This window comes from Hordeum vulgare, chromosome 7H (assembly GCF_904849725.1).
Source record: "Hordeum vulgare subsp. vulgare chromosome 7H, MorexV3_pseudomolecules_assembly, whole genome shotgun sequence".
NCBI lineage: Eukaryota > Viridiplantae > Streptophyta > Magnoliopsida > Poales > Poaceae > Hordeum > Hordeum vulgare.
Genome location: NC_058524.1, coordinates 114,544,840 through 114,562,069, shown reverse-complemented (window position 1 = coordinate 114,562,069; position 17,230 = coordinate 114,544,840). Strand labels below are relative to the sequence as shown.

Here is a 17,230-nt window from a genome sequence, read left to right as displayed (position 1 = left end):
CTCATGAAAGCAAGTAGATGGTGGGTGAAGAAATTACTGTCGAGCAACTGATAGAACCGCGCAAAGTCGTGACGATATCTATGCAATGATTATTTCTATAGGCATCATGTCCAAAATAAGTAGACCGATACTGTGTGCATCTACTACTATTACTCCACACGTCGACCGCTATCCAGCATGCATCTAGTGTATTAAGTCCATAAGAACAGAGTAACGCCTTAAGCAAGATGACATGATGTAGAGGGATAATCTCAAACCAATGATAGAAACCCCATCTTTTTACCCTTGATGGCAACTACTTGATGTGTGCCTTGCTGCCCCTGCTATCACTGGGAAAAGGTCAACACATGGCAGAACCCAAAACCAAGCACTTCTCCCATTGCAAGAATCATAGATCTAGTTGGCCAAACAGAACCCAAGACTCGGAGAGACTTACAAGGATATCAAATCATGTGTATATCAGCAAAGACTCATATATAAATCATAGATAATCTGATCACAAATCCACAATTCATCGGATCTCGATAAACACACCGCCAAAGAAGATTACATCGGATAGATCTCCATGAAGATCACGGAGAACTTTTTATTGAAGATCCAAGAGAGAGAAGAAGCCATCTAGATACTAACTACGGACCCGTAGGTATGAAGTGAACTACTCACGAGTCATTGGAGGGGCGATGATGATGGTGAAGAAGCCCTCCAACTCCAAAGTCCCCTCCGGCAGGGCGCCGGGAAGGTTCTCCAGATGAGATCTCGTGAAAACGGAAGCTTGCGGCGGCGGAAAAGTATTTTCGAGGCTCCCCTGATTTTTTGCGGAATATTTGGGAATTTATAGGCCAAAGATCTAGGTCAGGGGGTGGCCAGGGAGGCCACAAGCCTGCCCACCGCCGCCTCCCCCTGGTGGCGGAGTGGGGGCTTGTGGGCTCCCTAGAGCCCACCTGTCTTGGCCCAAAGGCCCCCTGATCTTCTTCTGTTCGGGAAAAAATCATTTCGGGGTTTTTCTTCCGTTTGGACTCCGTTCCAAAATCAGATCTGAAAAGAGTCAAAAACACAGAAAAAACAGGAACTGGCACTTGGCACTGGATTAATAAGTTAGTCCCAAAGAAGATATAAAAGGTACATAAAACAACCAAAGAAGACAAGATAACAGCGTGAAACCATCAAAAATTGTAGATACGTTTGAGACGTATCAAGCATCCCCAAGCTTAACTCTAGCTCGTCCTCGAGTAGGGAAGTGATAAGAATGAATTTTTGATGCTTTCATGCTACCTAGCATAGGTGTCCTTTGTAATTCCTCTTATGTGACGTGAATGTTCAGATCCATTAGATTCAAAACAATAGTTTTCTATTGATGTGGAAACAATAATAATTCAAGCAAACTAGCAAAGTAATCATGAACTTTCAAAATAACAAGGCCAAAAGAAAGTTATCCCTAAAAAAGCATATAGTCTGGCTATGCTCTATCATCATTGCACAATGAATTTAAATCATGTACAACTCCCGTATTGGCCAAGTAATTGTTTCACACCTTTACTTTCTCAAACCTTTTCAACTCTCACGCAATACATGAGCGTGAGCCATGGTTATAGCACTATAGATGGTGTAGAATGTAGTGGAGGTTGCAAGACAAAAAAGAGAAGATAGTCACATTAACTAGGCATATCAATGGGCTGTGGAGATGCTCATCAATAGATATCAATGTGAATGAGTAGGGATTGCCATACAATTGATGCACTAGAGCTATGAGTATGTGAAAGCTCTTAAAGAAAACTAGTGGGTCTGCATCCAACTTGCTTGCTCACGAAGACCTAAGGCAATTTTGAGGAAGCCTATCATAGGAATATACAAGCCAAGTTATATAATGAAAATTTCCCACTAGCTATATGGTGGTGACAAAACGAGAGACTCTCAATCATGAAGATCATGGTGCTTAATATGCACAAGTGTGGAAAAAGTGGTAGCATTGTCCCTTCTCTCTTTTTCTCTCATTTTTTTAATTTTGGTGGGCTCTTTGGCCTCTTTTTTTTGGGTGGGCTTCTTTGGCCTCTTTTATTTCCTCACATGGGACAATGCTCCATTAATGATGATCATCACACTTTCAACTCAAAACTTAGAGAAACGATGACTCTATATGGAATGCCTTCAGTAGTGTACCGTGGCAATGATCTAGCATGGCATAGACATCAATGGAAACATCATGCTAGCTATCTTACGATCATGCAATTGCAATGTAGACGTGGTGGCACATGTCATAGTGGTAGTTGCATGGCAATATATCTCGGAATGACTTTGAAAAGCCATAGTAGGTAGGTATGGTGGCTGTTTTGAGGGAGGCTAATGGTGGGTATTGTGCACCGGCGAAAGTTGCACGGCACTAAGAAGATAGTGATGGTGGAAGGTGAAAGTGCATATAAACCATGGACTCAACATTAGTCATGAAGAACTCATATACTTGTTGCAAAAGTTTTATTAGTAATCGAAACAAAGCATTCAATGCATACTCCTAGGGGAAGGGTTGGTAGGTATAAACCATCGCGCGATCCCGACCGCCACGCAAAGGATGACAATCAATAGACTAATCATGCTCAGATTTCATCACATAGCGGTTCACCATACGTGCATGCTACGGGAATCACTAACTTCAACACAAGTATTTCTAGATCCACAACACCTTACTAGCATGACTTTAATATTACCATAACCACAACTCAAAACTAATTGAGATGAATCAAACTTCTCTAACTATTCAATGCACATGAAGGTGGAAGTTTTCGCATCCCTTTGGATAACTACCCCTTTTGAGACTAGTTTCAAAGCATAGATCAACTACCAAGCCACGCACCGCTGTGCTCTAAAAAAATAAGTGAAGCACACAGAGCAAAAGTATCTAGCTCAAAATATATAAGTGAAGCACATGTGAGCTGAATTGTCTACCAAAAGATATAAGTGAAGCTCGACAAAATCATGGTGTGTGCATGTCTCTCTCTCTAGGTGTGCAGCAAGGATGATTGTGACACAACAAAAATAAAATACTCCTACGATACAAGACGCTCCAAGCAAAAACACATAACCTGTGGTGAATAAAAATATAGCCCCAAGTAACGTTACCGATGGATTGAAGACGAGAGAGGGGATGCCTTCCCGGGGCATCCCCAAGCTTAGGCTTTTACGGAATACTTGAATCTCTTGGGGTGCCTTGGGAATCCCCAAGATTGAGCTCTTGCCACTCTTTATCTTTTTGTCCATAAGAAATTCGCCCAAAACTTGAAAACTTCACAACACGAAACTTAAACAGAAACTCGTGATAACATTAGTACAAGAAAGCAAACCACCACTTCCTTAGTTACTGTAGAAAACTTAAATTCTACTTGTGCTGATGTTGGGTTACTGTACTTTCAATTTTCCATGGCTAATACCCCCCGATACTATCCATAGTTTCATCAAAATAAGCAACCAACACAACAAAAACAGAATCTGTTAACAGCAGACCAGTCTGTAGCAATCTGTATATTTCGTATACCTCTGGTACTTCGAAAATTCTGAAACATTACGACAGTCTGAAGAATTGGCGTAGAAATCAGCAGCAAAAAGAATCAACTCAAAATCTCTTACAGAAAAAGTGAAAATTCTTTTCGTGAGCAGAAAGTTTCTGTCTTTTCCAGCATGACCAAACGATCATCCCCAAGACTAATCATAACGGTTTTGCTTGGCACAAACGCAAAAATAAACACAAAAAACACAATCATAACAGAATTATGAAAGTGTGGAAAACAAAAAACAGAAAGAAAAATGATAGATTCGTTGGGTTGCCTCCCAACAAGCGCTTTTGTTTAACACCCTTAGCTAGGCGAAAGTGATGGAATCACGTATAGTCATCTTTGGTGCTCAAACCATAGGTAGCCCTCATCATAGATTCGCAAGGCAATCTTATTTTCTTTCTAGGAAAGTGCTCCATGCCCTTCTTTAAAGGAAATTGAAATCTAATATTCCCTTCCTTCATATTGATGATAGCACCAATAGTCCTTAGGAAAGGTCTACCAAGAATAATGGGACATGAAGGATTGCAATCTATGTCAAGTACAATGAAATCCACGGGTACATAGTTCTTATTTGCAACAATAAGAACATCATCGATCCTCCCCATGGGTTTCTTGACAGTAGAATCCACAAGATGCAAATTAAGAGAACACTCTTCAATCTCATGAAAACCAAGAATATCACATAAAGACTTTGGAATCGCGGAAACACTAGCACCCAAATCACACAAAGCATTGCACTCATAATTTTTTATCTGGACTTTGATAGTAGGTTCCCACTCATCATGAAGTTTTCTAGGTATAGAGACTTCTAGTTTGAGCTTCTCTTCAAGAGATTTCATCATAGCATCTACGATATGCACGATAAAGGATTTGCTTTGGCTATAAGCATGTGGAGAGTTTGCGATGGATTGCATCAAAGAAATGCATTCAAACAGGGACCAATTATCATAATTGAATTCCTTGAAATCCAAAGTGGGAGTTTCATTACTACCCAATATTTTGACTTCTTCTACTCCACTCTCCACACCTTTATCATCAAGATAGGTGGACTCCAAATCATTGGGGTGTTTTTCAACCAAAGTGGATTCATATCCAGCCCCTCCATAAGTAGGTTTGACACGCGAAAACAAAGATTCAAGAGGAGACACACCAAACACTTTAAGATCTTCGTGATTTGCATCACAAATTTCAGGTTTAGCTGCCATCTTATTGACTAAGGTAGCCTGCTTGTCAGAAATTTGGCCCACCAATTTTTCAAGGTGAGAAAACTGAGAACTAAGTGCAAGGAAATCATTGGCAATATCATCAACCTCTTTACTCAAACAGACCAAAAAGGAATATTGCTCTTTTAATTCCCTAGAGAAGTAACTATTTTGGTCAAACTAAGAAGACATGAAACTTTTGACATTAGTTTCAATCTGTTCCAATTTTCTGAAATAGTTTGGTTTGGCCATGAGGAAAGGTCTCTCACGAAAAAACCTATGAGCGAACGGGAGAAAGGGAACGACAAAGGCAAAAGAAAACGGCAAAGGAGAAAGGCGAATGAAAACGGCAAATGTGAAGTGGGGAGAGGAAAACGAGAGGCAACTGGCAAGAAAAGTAAATGCAAGAGAAGAGTTTGTGAGACCTACTTGGATAGATCTTTATTTCTCTTCCCCAGCAACGGCGCCAGAAATACTTCTGCTACTGCAACAAAAGAACTTCTAACGGCGCCAGAAATAGGCACGTCGACGGGAGAATACTTGGCTTGAACTTTCTGCTGCGGCTACGCCTTAAGGGACTTCCTAGGCAAGTATGCAAAGGATTTCCCCCGTGGCCTTGGAGCCTTGGGTTGGTGTTCCCTCGAAGCGGAAAGGGTGATGTAGCGTAGCGGTGGTAAGTATTTCCCTCAGTTTGAGAACCAAGGTATCAATCCAGTGGAGGAGTATCTCAAGATCCTGCACAAACACAAAAACTTGCTCCCAACGCTATGAAGGGGTTGTCAATCCCTTATAGATTGTTTGCCAAGTAAGAATTGAAAGCAACAAAGTAACAAAGCAAATCAAAAGCGAAGATGTAAACGATGGATGTGAATAGACCCGGGGGCCGTAGTGTTTACTAGTGGCTTCTCTCATGAAAGAAAGTAGACGGTGGGTGAACAAATTACTGTCGAGCAATTGATAGAACCACGCAAAGTCGCGACGATATCTATGCAATGATTATTTCTATAGGCATCATGTCCAAAACAAGTAGACCGACACTGTCTGCATCTACTACTATTACTCCACACGTCGACAACTATCCAGCATGCATCTAGTGCATTAAGTCCATAAGAACAGAGTAACGCCTTAAGCAAGATGACATGATGTAGAGGGATAATCTCAAACCAATGATAAAAACCCCATCTTTTTACCCTTGATGGCAACTAATTGACCTATGCCTTGCTGCCCCTGCTGTCACTGGGAAAGGTCACCACATGGCAGAACCCAAAACCAAGCACTTCTCCCATTGCAAGAATCATAGATCTAGTTGGCCAAACAAAACCCAAGACTCGGAGAGACTTACAAGGATATCAAATCATGCATATAAGAAATCAGCAAAGAATCAAATATAAATCATAGATAATCTGATCACAAATCCACAATTCATCGGATCTCGACAAACACACCGCCAAAGAAGATGACATTGGATATATCTCCATGAAGATCATAGAGAACTTTGTATTGAAGATCCAAGAGAGAGAAGAAGCCATCTAGCTACTAACTACGGACCCGTAGGTCTGAAGTGAACTACTCACGAGTCATTGGAGGGGCGATGATGATGATGAAGAAGCCCTCCAACTCCAAAGTCCCCTCCGGTAGGGCGCCAGGAAGGGTCTCCAAATGAGATCTCGCGGAAACGGAAGCTTGCGGCGGCGGAAAAGTATTTTCGAGGCTCCCCTGATTTTTTGCGGAATATTTGGGAATTTATAGGCCAAAGATCTAGGTGAGGGGGCGGCTAGGGAGGCCACAAGTCTGCCCACCGCCGCCTCCCCCCCCCCCCCCCGTGGCGGAGTGGGGGCTCGTGGGCTCCATGGAGCCCACATGGCTTGGCCCAAAGGCCCCCTGATCTTCTTCCGTTCGGGAAAAAATCATTTCGCGGTTTTTCTTCCGTTTGGACTCCGTTCCAAAATCAGATCTGAAAAGAGTCAAAAACACGGAAAAAAAAGGAACTGCCACTTGGCACTGAATTAATAAGTTAGTCCAAAAAAGATATAAAAGGTACATAAAACAACCAAAGAAGACAAGATAACAGCGTGAAACCATCAAAAATTATAGATACGTTTGAGACGTATCAGATAGCAACGTGCTATCGTGGATTACTAAAGTATAATTTGTTATTTTATGCACTATTAATCTTTACTACCCATTGCTCGTATAGGCCCATGTCAAATCTTAATCAACATAATTATTGTCGTGATTCATTGGTATTCGACATGCAGCGGGGCATATTTTTAATATGATAAAAACATATTCACAAAATCAAGGGTTTCTACTAATGTTTATTCAAATCATTTATATGTATTATGCAATATTAGGTCATTTAAAAAAATCAAAGCTAGAGACATCAGAGGATTTTTTTTTCCTCCCGTTGCAACGCACGGGCCTTTTTCCTAGTTGGTTCCTAAATATTCTACGAAGATCTTTATCAGTTGAACCACGATGTCAAGGATTCATTCAATCTCGTATGGAGTTCCCTTTGTCCATCGGTATGTTACTTGCCCGAGATTCGATCGTTGGTATCTCCATACGTAGTTCAATCTCGTTATCTACAAGTCTCTTTAGTCGTTCCGTACTACAAGATCCCGTGACTAACTTCTTAGTCACATTTCTTGCAAGCTTCTTCTGATGTTGTATTACTGATTGGGCCCATAGATACCTCTCCGCCATACGGAGTGACAAATCCTAGTCTCGATCCATGTCAACCCAACAAAGACCCTCGGAGATACCTATAGAGCATTTTATAATCAACGAGTTACGTTGTGACATGTTATACACACAAGGCATTCCTCTGGTGTCACGGAGTTGCATGATCTCATGGTCTTAGGAACAAATACTTTGACCTATAGAAAGCAATAGCAATAAACTTAGTGATATGATCAAATCCTATGCTTATGGTTTGGCTCTTGTCCATCACATCATTCTCCTAGTGATGTGATGCCGCTATCAAATGAAAACGCATGTCTATGGCTAGGAAACCTTTACTATCTTTGATCAACCAGCTAGTCTAGTAGAGGCTCACTAGGTACACGGTGTCACTACTGAAATTCAGAAATTTGCCGTCTACCAAGGCGGACGGCAAAGGGTGCAACCACAGACGGCAAAGGCTTTGTCGTCGGTCAGCTGACGGCAAAAAAAATCCGGTGAAGAGGTTCTTTGCCGTCTGCTTTCTCAAAGCGGACAGCAAAGAATCTTTGCCATGAGGGGGCAGACGGCAAAATAAATGGGACGGCACATATTGCAACGACCCCGTTAAGTGTTAACGGCAGGACTCCTCTCTTTGCGGTGTGCCTTCCCCCCTTTGCCACGTGGGGGCAGACGGCAAAGAGGGGAGAGAGAGGGGGCAGATTCCCCCCTTTGCCGTCTGCCTTCCCCCCTTTTCCATGTGGGGCAGACGGCAAAGAGGGGAGAGAGAGGGGGACGATTCCCCCCTTTGCCGTCTGCCTTCCCCCCTTTGCCATGTGGGGGCAGACCGCAAAGGGGGGAATCTTCAACACATATATTTTAGAGCATATATGTGATTTTTTTGTCTGTTTTCTATTATTTCCCTGCATTTTTATATCACATTCTCAACAGCATATAGTTTCAAACATCTTCAACACATATATTTTAGAGCATATATATTCCCAACATCATCACGAAATATTTAACAATCTAGAGAACACATAGGCAAGCACAATACATAGTTTCACATAGTTCATCTACATATACATACATAAGTTTTACATTGTTCGTCAACACAAATGAAAAAAATAAACACTAATAGTCCATCGATCCCAGCTTCCATGAAATGAATAAAATCTGCAAAAATAGGAGTAATTAAGGAAGTTAGAAGAAGAAGAAGAAGAAAAAAAGACTAACTATTATCACTATTCGATTTAGAACTTTCAGTAAAATATACTAACATTCGCATTCTGATTTTTTACGAAGCACATTTAACAATCGATACTACAAAATCTTCCATGTGCACAAAATGATTACAAGGAACCACACAATTTACCATACGAGCATCACTTAGACCATACCATCTCCAGGAAGGAAATAAACATGGTCCAAGGACATTATAAACAGAAGTGTAGCTTCAAGTACGTTTGGGCTGTTTTTTAGCCCAGAAATCTTATCAAATAGACAAACCAATCATGTCTTAGTACCAAAAAATAAGCAGAAGTGTTGCGGCAAGTAGTGTAGAAGGATTATTTAGTTCAATATGATTTTAATAGCTGAAACTTAGAAGTTTAGTTAACCACTTAGAGCACTAACTGAATTAGGAATCATAGCAATAACATATCATCAATTGAGGAGTAGAATTCTAATTAACCACAAGATCATTTAACAGCAAAAAACAGGTCTATATATAGCTACCCCCAGATCATTTACTCTACAAGCAAGCACCACATAATAAACCGTAACGGAGCAGGGAGAGGAGCTCAACATTGGGGTTTTGTAGCTGATGTCGTCATCCACCATTGTCACACGGCGTAGAAGGATACCTCAGGAAGTGCCCATTCCATCGCAAACTCTGTTGCATCAAAGCAATAGTCAGTTAGTCACTCTGATAGGCGTTAGTAACAAACCAATTGATAGTGTGATTCATTCATATAAAAATTCATTGAGCAAAATAAATCTCAGACCAAACAAAATTACAGATTCATTAGCTAGAATCAACGTCACCAGCTCGACATATTTCAGACCAGACAAAATTACAGACCAGACAAAACATTTGTCGCAGGTCAATGCCACCAGTTGGACATATTAACCATATTAAACTTTGAGAAGAGTTAACTAGATTAAACTTTGAGAAGAGTTAACAAAAATATAGAGTTTAGCTCCCTTTAAACAGATTATAAGATCATCTGTATTATCATTATAGGTGGGAAAATTTCTGAATCTTTAGTGTCACTAAGGCTGCTAAAATTTTGATCAATTTTTGCACCTAAAAATAAAACCATGCTTGATTCAATTATCAAAGGAAGGTATGAAATTAAAGATTAAAGCAGAATCTAACAAAAAATTGGTCCGTCAAGCTCGCAAATATTCAAGCACAACAACGGTCGAAAAGCTAACAAATGCTAACGGAATTTGGCAGCAATGGTTGTAGCAATATTGAATTGAATATGGCAGCACTTAGAAGGAACTCTACTTGAGTGCTGAAAATAGCCACAATATTTAACTTCATCTCATAAAAAATATACTCTTCCAAGCATGAGAAGCATAGACCATAGCGTGTTTATCAACCTAATGTCTTCAAACATTTAACTATCTTATTTAACAAAATAGTTAAAGACCATGTGCACCTTGGCAAATTAGTACAATATAGAACACTTGTTACTTTGTACTTATCTTGCATTCAGAAAAAATAAGTGCATACTTACTATTTCCTGTGATTTTTTCAACAGAAAACATGCATGCAAAAGTGTAAATAAGAAACAATGTCGACGTATTATGAAATTGTGCAGCTAAGTGTACTGTGAGGTATGGACTAAAACATTATATAAGTTGGGGAATTAGATCTCCTTTTTGTTACAATACTGTGTAGACTGTCTCATTTTAGTAAAAGACAAACTCATAAATAGCTAACTCATTTAGGTATGTTCAAGTAACATTTCTTATGAGCATATCCCTATGTGACGTACACTCCGTAGCTAATGCAATTTTCAGAGTCATGAGTAGAAAACTTTATCTAAAAAATGTTTAGAAGAAAGTGCAGGAATAAAGAGTCCAAAAACAAATATAAGTACAATTGTTTTGAAGGAAACCATACAATAGCTCAACCTCATAATACAACTCTGAAAATCGAACTTGAATTCTCACCCAGCCATTAGTAAGCCCACTCGACTAATCTTATAGTTTCCAGAAAATGTCATATTTTGTGGCAGTAGGGGGGTTAAGTAAAAGACCTAGAACCCATGGAGTGACAAATCAAGTCAATACCTTAGTAAAGACTCAACGCCACCTGCGAGGGCAGAAGTGCCAGTAACTAAACTAATGTAAAGTCTTGACATAAACGCTTCTTAATCCCATTCGCCATGAGTACACGAATATTATTTTCTTGCAAAAGTTTGCTGACATACATTTTTGGTTAGTGTTTCAAGTGTAGCTTCTACACAACTCATTTTTATAAATGTGAAATCACTAAAAGGACACTTTGATAGGTCATGATAGAAAATACCTTTCTATTATTTAAGGAAGTGGAAGCTTTAATTCTAAGTATGTTAACTGTGACTGGATGATCATACCTACTATAAAAAAGTAACGATGTAAGCAAAAACAGGTATAATTCAAGTACTACATGCATCTAGCTCAATTTTTGCATGCACGACAGTTCTATTAGACACGTCATTGAGAATTATTTCAAGGATGTATAACTTAAATACGAAATGTAAGGATAATAGTTGAAGCCGATGCTGCTGGAGACGTTGTAATATTAAACTTTCTGCTTCTCCTTTTCTCGCTATAGTGCACAATTTATGAGGTGCAGTTAGCCGATTGACAAATACGTATAGAATTTGACTTCCATGCATTTATTCAGATGTTAGGGAACAATCTTATTGATTGGGGATAATGATATGAATTCAGTGGGTTTTAGAATAAATCATGGATTCAGTTTGATTACAGATTACTTGCCAACGTTGTGAGTTAAGAATAATAGGCTTTGTACTATTGGCATGGTGCAGGACACTACATAGTGAGATTGATTACTACATAGTGAATTGCTTACTTTAGATACTGGAGGCAAAGCTCGGTGGTCAGGGTCAACAAAGCTTTTCTTGTCTGGGCCTTGCAGTGCACAGGGATCTCGTCCGAGGCGGAGGCAGAAGTGGAGCTCGGGTTCTCGTCCGCATGCACGTCGTCCAGCCCACATGGCCGCATCATGTTCTACCGCACTTTCGCGTCTAAGGCCGGTGACATGGAGTAGGGCATGCACTCCTACTAGTGCACGCCTGTCTCAACATTGTCCAATCTGACGCATGCATAAATCATGGATTCAGTTTGATAACAGTTTACTTACTTCTCAACGTGTTCAGGTAAGAATAATAGGATATGAACTGTTGGCATGGGATACAACACGGTGAGATTGATTACTACGTGTGTGAGCTAGTCTACATAAATAATCAATCAAGGGGCTCGTTTCCGAAGAACAACATCTATGTACCTCCTAACTACAGCTACGTGTGTAACCTAGTCTGCAGGAAGCACCAACCAACCAGGCCAATGGCAATGAGGAAACAGACCACACAGAGAAAGAGAGGAATGCAGGGCAGTAGTAATTTGCACGGCATTTTTCCAAGCAAGTTCTGACTTGAAAAAAATCATGTTGTTCATATTATATACAACAAAATATTAGATTCTAGAATATGTGTTATGCATTTCAGTACTAATTAACAAAGTCCCTTTTTCATAACTATGTTAGCTAAAAAAGCATAATCAGTTGGTTCTGGTCACCCATGTGCAGTAAAAATATACAAGCAATTGGTTTTGCTAACCCACGCGGTGTAAAAACACAATGAAATCGAAGGAAATCAGCATCTCTGATTTTTTTATTAAGCTATGCGTGATCGACTACTACTAGAGAAGAGGTTGACAATCCAATTCCTACTTTCTGAGTGGTTTGACTAAGCGCAATACTAGCTATTACATACCGAAAAAACAGGGGAAATAGGCTAGCAGGGAAGCGAACTAACCTGGGTGGAGCGGCCGATGTGGACGGGGAGTCGGGGCCGATGCGTGCGAGGACGGTGTCCATGGAAGTGGCACTCTGGAAGTGGTTGATGCTGAGTTGCATGCCGGCGACGCGGCCGTAGCCCCACGCCATGTGCGCCCCCATGCTGGCGAGGCCCTCTGCTATGAGCGCGGACACGCCGCCGTGCAGCACCTTGAACGGCTGCCGGTCGGCCGGCAATCAACGGACACGCAAACACAAACGGCTTCTTTCAGTTTCAGTCACTACACACACAAAAAGAAAAAGGACAAAATCGTGAGGAATGGACCTGGCAGCAGGTGTCCGTGACGAGGAGGCGTCCAGCTCCGTCGTTTTGGTGCTCGTCGACGACATGGCCGTGGCAACCTCCATGGTGCCGGGCCGCGTGGCCGGGGTTCGGCGGGTTGACTGGCCCGACCGAGGTGCGTATGTGTGGGGAGAAGGTCGGCTGCGAGTGCCTTGCGCAAGGACCTGATCCGAGTGAGGCGGGCCGGAATTGGACGAAACGGCGACGAATCGAGGCGAATTTGCTCCTTCGTCGTTGATCCATGGAGAAGAGGGCCGGATCCATGGAGGACGCACGCACTATGCTTCTCCGTCTAGGCGCGTATCTGTGGAGAAGAATCACGGGGGGTGGGGGATCCATACCTTCTCCTCCTTCGTGAGGATCCATCCATCAGGGGCGGAGAGGAGAGGGAGAGGGGTGTGGATCTGGGAGAGAGATAATGTGGATCAGGGGTGAGGGCAGATGAGGTGGGGATATGTGGCGCCAGCTGTTAGAACATCGTCCCCTTTGCCGTCCGCCTGAGCATCAAGCTGACGGGAAAGGGGTCGAGGCAGACGGCAAAGAGACCCTAGGCTGACGGCAAAGAGGCCCCCGACGGTAAAAGGGATGGCTTCGGCTGCGGTGACTCTTTGTCGTTTGTCTGGACCATCTTTGCCATCAGTCGTGTCTTTACCGTCTGCTTATTCCATCTTTGCCGTCCGCTGGCTGACGGCAAAAAGCTGGCTGATGGCAAATAGGATCTTTGCCAACAGCCATTACTTTCCCGTCTGTTCTTTGTCAGCTGACGGCAAAGATGCTCTTTGCCATCAGCCAGCAGACGACAAAGTCTAGGCACATGGCAAATTATCTGTTTCCAGTAGTGTGTTCTCTATGTATCCACACATGTATCTGAGTTTCCAAATAATACAATTATTGCATGGTAATAAACGATTATAATAAACAAGGAAATATGATAATAACCAATTTATTATTGCCTCTAGGGCATATCTCCAATAGTCTCTCACTTGCACTCGAGTTATAATCTAGTATAACATGGTAATGAATCTAACACCCATAGAGTTCTGGTGCTGATCATGTTTTGCTCATGGAAGTGGTTTAGCTAATTGGTCTGCAACATTCAAATCTGTATGTACTTCACAAATGTTCATGCCCTCCTCCTTGATATAACCGCGGATGGAATTGAAGCGGCGCTTTATGTGTCCGGTTCTTTTGTGAAACCTGGGTTCCTTGGCTAGAGAAATGGCACCAGTGTTGTCACAAAATATGGTCATTGGATCTAGTGCACTCGGCATAACTCCAAGATCTGTCATGAACTGATTCATCCAGACACCTTCCTTTGCTGCTTCTAAAGTAACTATGTACTCCACTTCACATGTAGAACTAGGTACCACACTTTGCTTGGAACTGCACCAGCTTACCGCTCCACCATTTAGAATAAATACACATTCGATTTGAGACTTAGATTCATCCAGATCTATGTCAAAGCTAGCATCAACACAACCCTTTATGACGAGCTCTTGATCACCTCCATAAACGAGAAACATCTCCTTAGTCCTTTTCAGGTACTTAAGGATATTCTTGACCGCTGTCGAGTGTTCCACTCCTGGTGAATCATTCTGGCCATACTTATGGCAACGTTGGCATCTGGTCTTGTGCACATCATCACATACATGATAGAGCCCATGGCTGAGGCGTAGGTGATGACACTCATCTTCTCTCTATCCTCTGTAGTCGCTGGGCATTGAGTCTTACTCAACTTCACACCTTGCAAGGCATGCAAGAACGCCTTCTTGGACTGATCCATTTTGAACTTCTTCAAAACCTTATCAAGGTATGTGCTTTGTGAAAGTCCTATTAAGCGTCTCGATCTATCTTTATAGATATTGATGCCAAATATGTAAACAGCTTCTCCGAGGTCTTCCATTAAAAATATCTTTTTCAAATATATCTTCAAGCTTAGCAAAAGTTCTATATTGTTCCCAATCAGCAATATGTCATCCACATATAATATTAAGAATGATATAGAGCCCCCACTCACTTTCTTGTAAATACAAGCTTCTCCATAAAATTGTATATATCCAAATGCTATGATCACCTCATCAAAGAAAAGATTCCAACTTCGAGATGCTTGCACCATTCCATAAATGGATCAATGGAGCTTGCATACTTTGTCTGCGTTTTTTGGATCGACAAAACCTTCCGATTGCATCATATACAACTCTTCCTTAAGGAAACAATTAAGGAACACTGTTTTGACATCCATCTGCCAGATTTCATAATAAAAAAATGCAGCTATTGCTAACATGATTTTGACGGAGTTAAGCATCGCTACGGGTGACAAAGTCTCATCATAGCCAACTCCTTGAACTTGTGAAAACCCTTTGCAACAAGTCGAGATTTATAGACATCGACATTACCGTCTGCGTACATCTTCCTCTTAAAGATCCATTTGTTCTGAATAGCCTTCAGACCATTAGGTAATACTTCCAAAGTCCACACTTTTTTCATACATGGATCCTATCTCGGATTTCATGGCCCCTAGCCATTTGTCGAAATCTCGGCCCACCATCGCTTCTTCATAGCTCCTATGTTCATTGTTGTCCAACAACATGACCTCCAATATAGGATTACCGTACCACTAAGGAGTTGTACGCGTCCTTGTCGAGCTACGAGGTTTGGTAGTGACTTGATCTGAAGCTTCATGATCATCATCATAAGCTTCCTCTTCAACTCGTTTAGGCGTCACATAAACATCTTCCTGTGTCATGCAACTCTCTAACTAAAGTAACAGTTCAGTAACCTCATCAAGTTCTACCTTCCTCCCACTCAATTCTTTCGAGAGAAACTCTTTCTCGAGAAAGGATCCATTCTTAGCAACAAAAACTTTGCCTTCGGATGTGAGATAGAAGGTATACCCAACTGTCTCCTTTGGGTATCCTATGAAGACACACTTATACACTTTGGCATCGACTTATCAGGCTGAAGCATTTTATCATAAGCGTCCCAGCCCCAAACTTTAAGAAACGACAGCTTAGGTTTCTTGACAAACCATAATTCATACGGTATCGTCTCAATAGATTTAGATGGTGCACTATTTAAAGTGAATGCAGCTATCTCTAATGCATAACCCCAAAATGATAGTGGCAAATATGTAAGAGACATCATAGAACGCACCTTATTTAATAAGGTATGATTACGACATACGGACACACCATTACGTTTTGGTGTTCCACGTGGCGTGAGCGGTGAAATAATTCCACACTATCTTAAGTGCATACCAAACTCATAACTCAAATATTCTACTCCATGATCGGATCTGAGAAACTTTATTTTCTTGCGATGATGATTCTCAACTTCACTCTAAAATTGCGTGAAGTTTTCAAACATTTCAGACTTGTGCTTCATCAAGTAAATATATCCATATCTACTGAAATCATCAGTGAAACTAAGAAAATAACGATATCCACTACACGCTTCAATACTCACTGGACTACACACATCAGTATGTATGATTTCCAATAAGTCACTTGCTCGTTCCATTGTACCAGAAAACAGGGTTTTTGTCATCTTGCCCATGAGGCATGGTTCGCATGTATCAAGTGATTCAAAATTAGGTGATTCCAAAAGTCCATCAACATGGAGCTTATTCATGCGTTTTACACCAATATGACCTAAGCGGCAGTGCCACAAGAAAGTGGTGCTATCGTTATTAACTTTGCATATTTTGGCATCAATGTTATAAATATGTGTATCATCACTATCGAGATTCAACAAGAATAAACCATTCACATTGGGTGCATAACCATAAAAGATATTACTCGTATAAATAGAACAACAATTATTTTTTGATTTAAATGAGTAACTGTCTCGCATTAAACAAGATCCACATATAATGTTCATGCTCAACGCAAGCACCAAATAACAATTATTTAGGTTCATAATTAATCCCAATGATAATCGAAGAGCAAGCGTGCCGACGAAAATCCCATCAATCTTGGAACCATTTCCAACGCGCATTGTCTCTTCGTCCTTTGCTAGCCTTCGTTTATTCTATAGTTCCTTTTTCGAGTTACAAATATGAGCAAGAAAACCGGTATCAAATACCCAGGTACTACGAGAGATAGTAAGGTACACATCAATAACATGTATATCAAAAATATACCTTTGTTGACATTGCCAGCCTTCTTATCGTCCAGATACTTGGGTCAATTCTGCTTCTGCTCGCCAGTTCCCTTGCAATAGAAGCACTCAGTCCGAGGCTTGAGTTCAGCCTTGGGTTTCTTCACGGGAGCGGCAACTGGCTTGCCGTTCTTCTTGAAGCTTCCCTTCTTGCCCTTTCCCATCTTGAAACTAGTGGTTTTATTTACCATCAACACTTGATGCTCCTTCTTAATTTCTACTTCCGCGACTTTCAGCATCGCGAACATCTGAGAGATGGACTTGTTCATCCGTTGCATATTACAGT

General features: G+C 41.2%; 1 long non-coding RNA gene across 1 annotated transcript; it reads left to right on the top strand.

Moving 5' to 3' along the window:
• The first annotated feature begins 10,173 nt into the window (after positions 1–10,173).
• On the top strand, positions 10,174–11,912 carry LOC123412678. Its single transcript, XR_006613571.1, has 2 exons — positions 10,174–10,252; positions 11,565–11,912. It is a non-coding gene; the product is annotated as an uncharacterized LOC123412678 (long non-coding RNA).
• Positions 11,913–17,230: the final 5,318 nt, after the last annotated feature.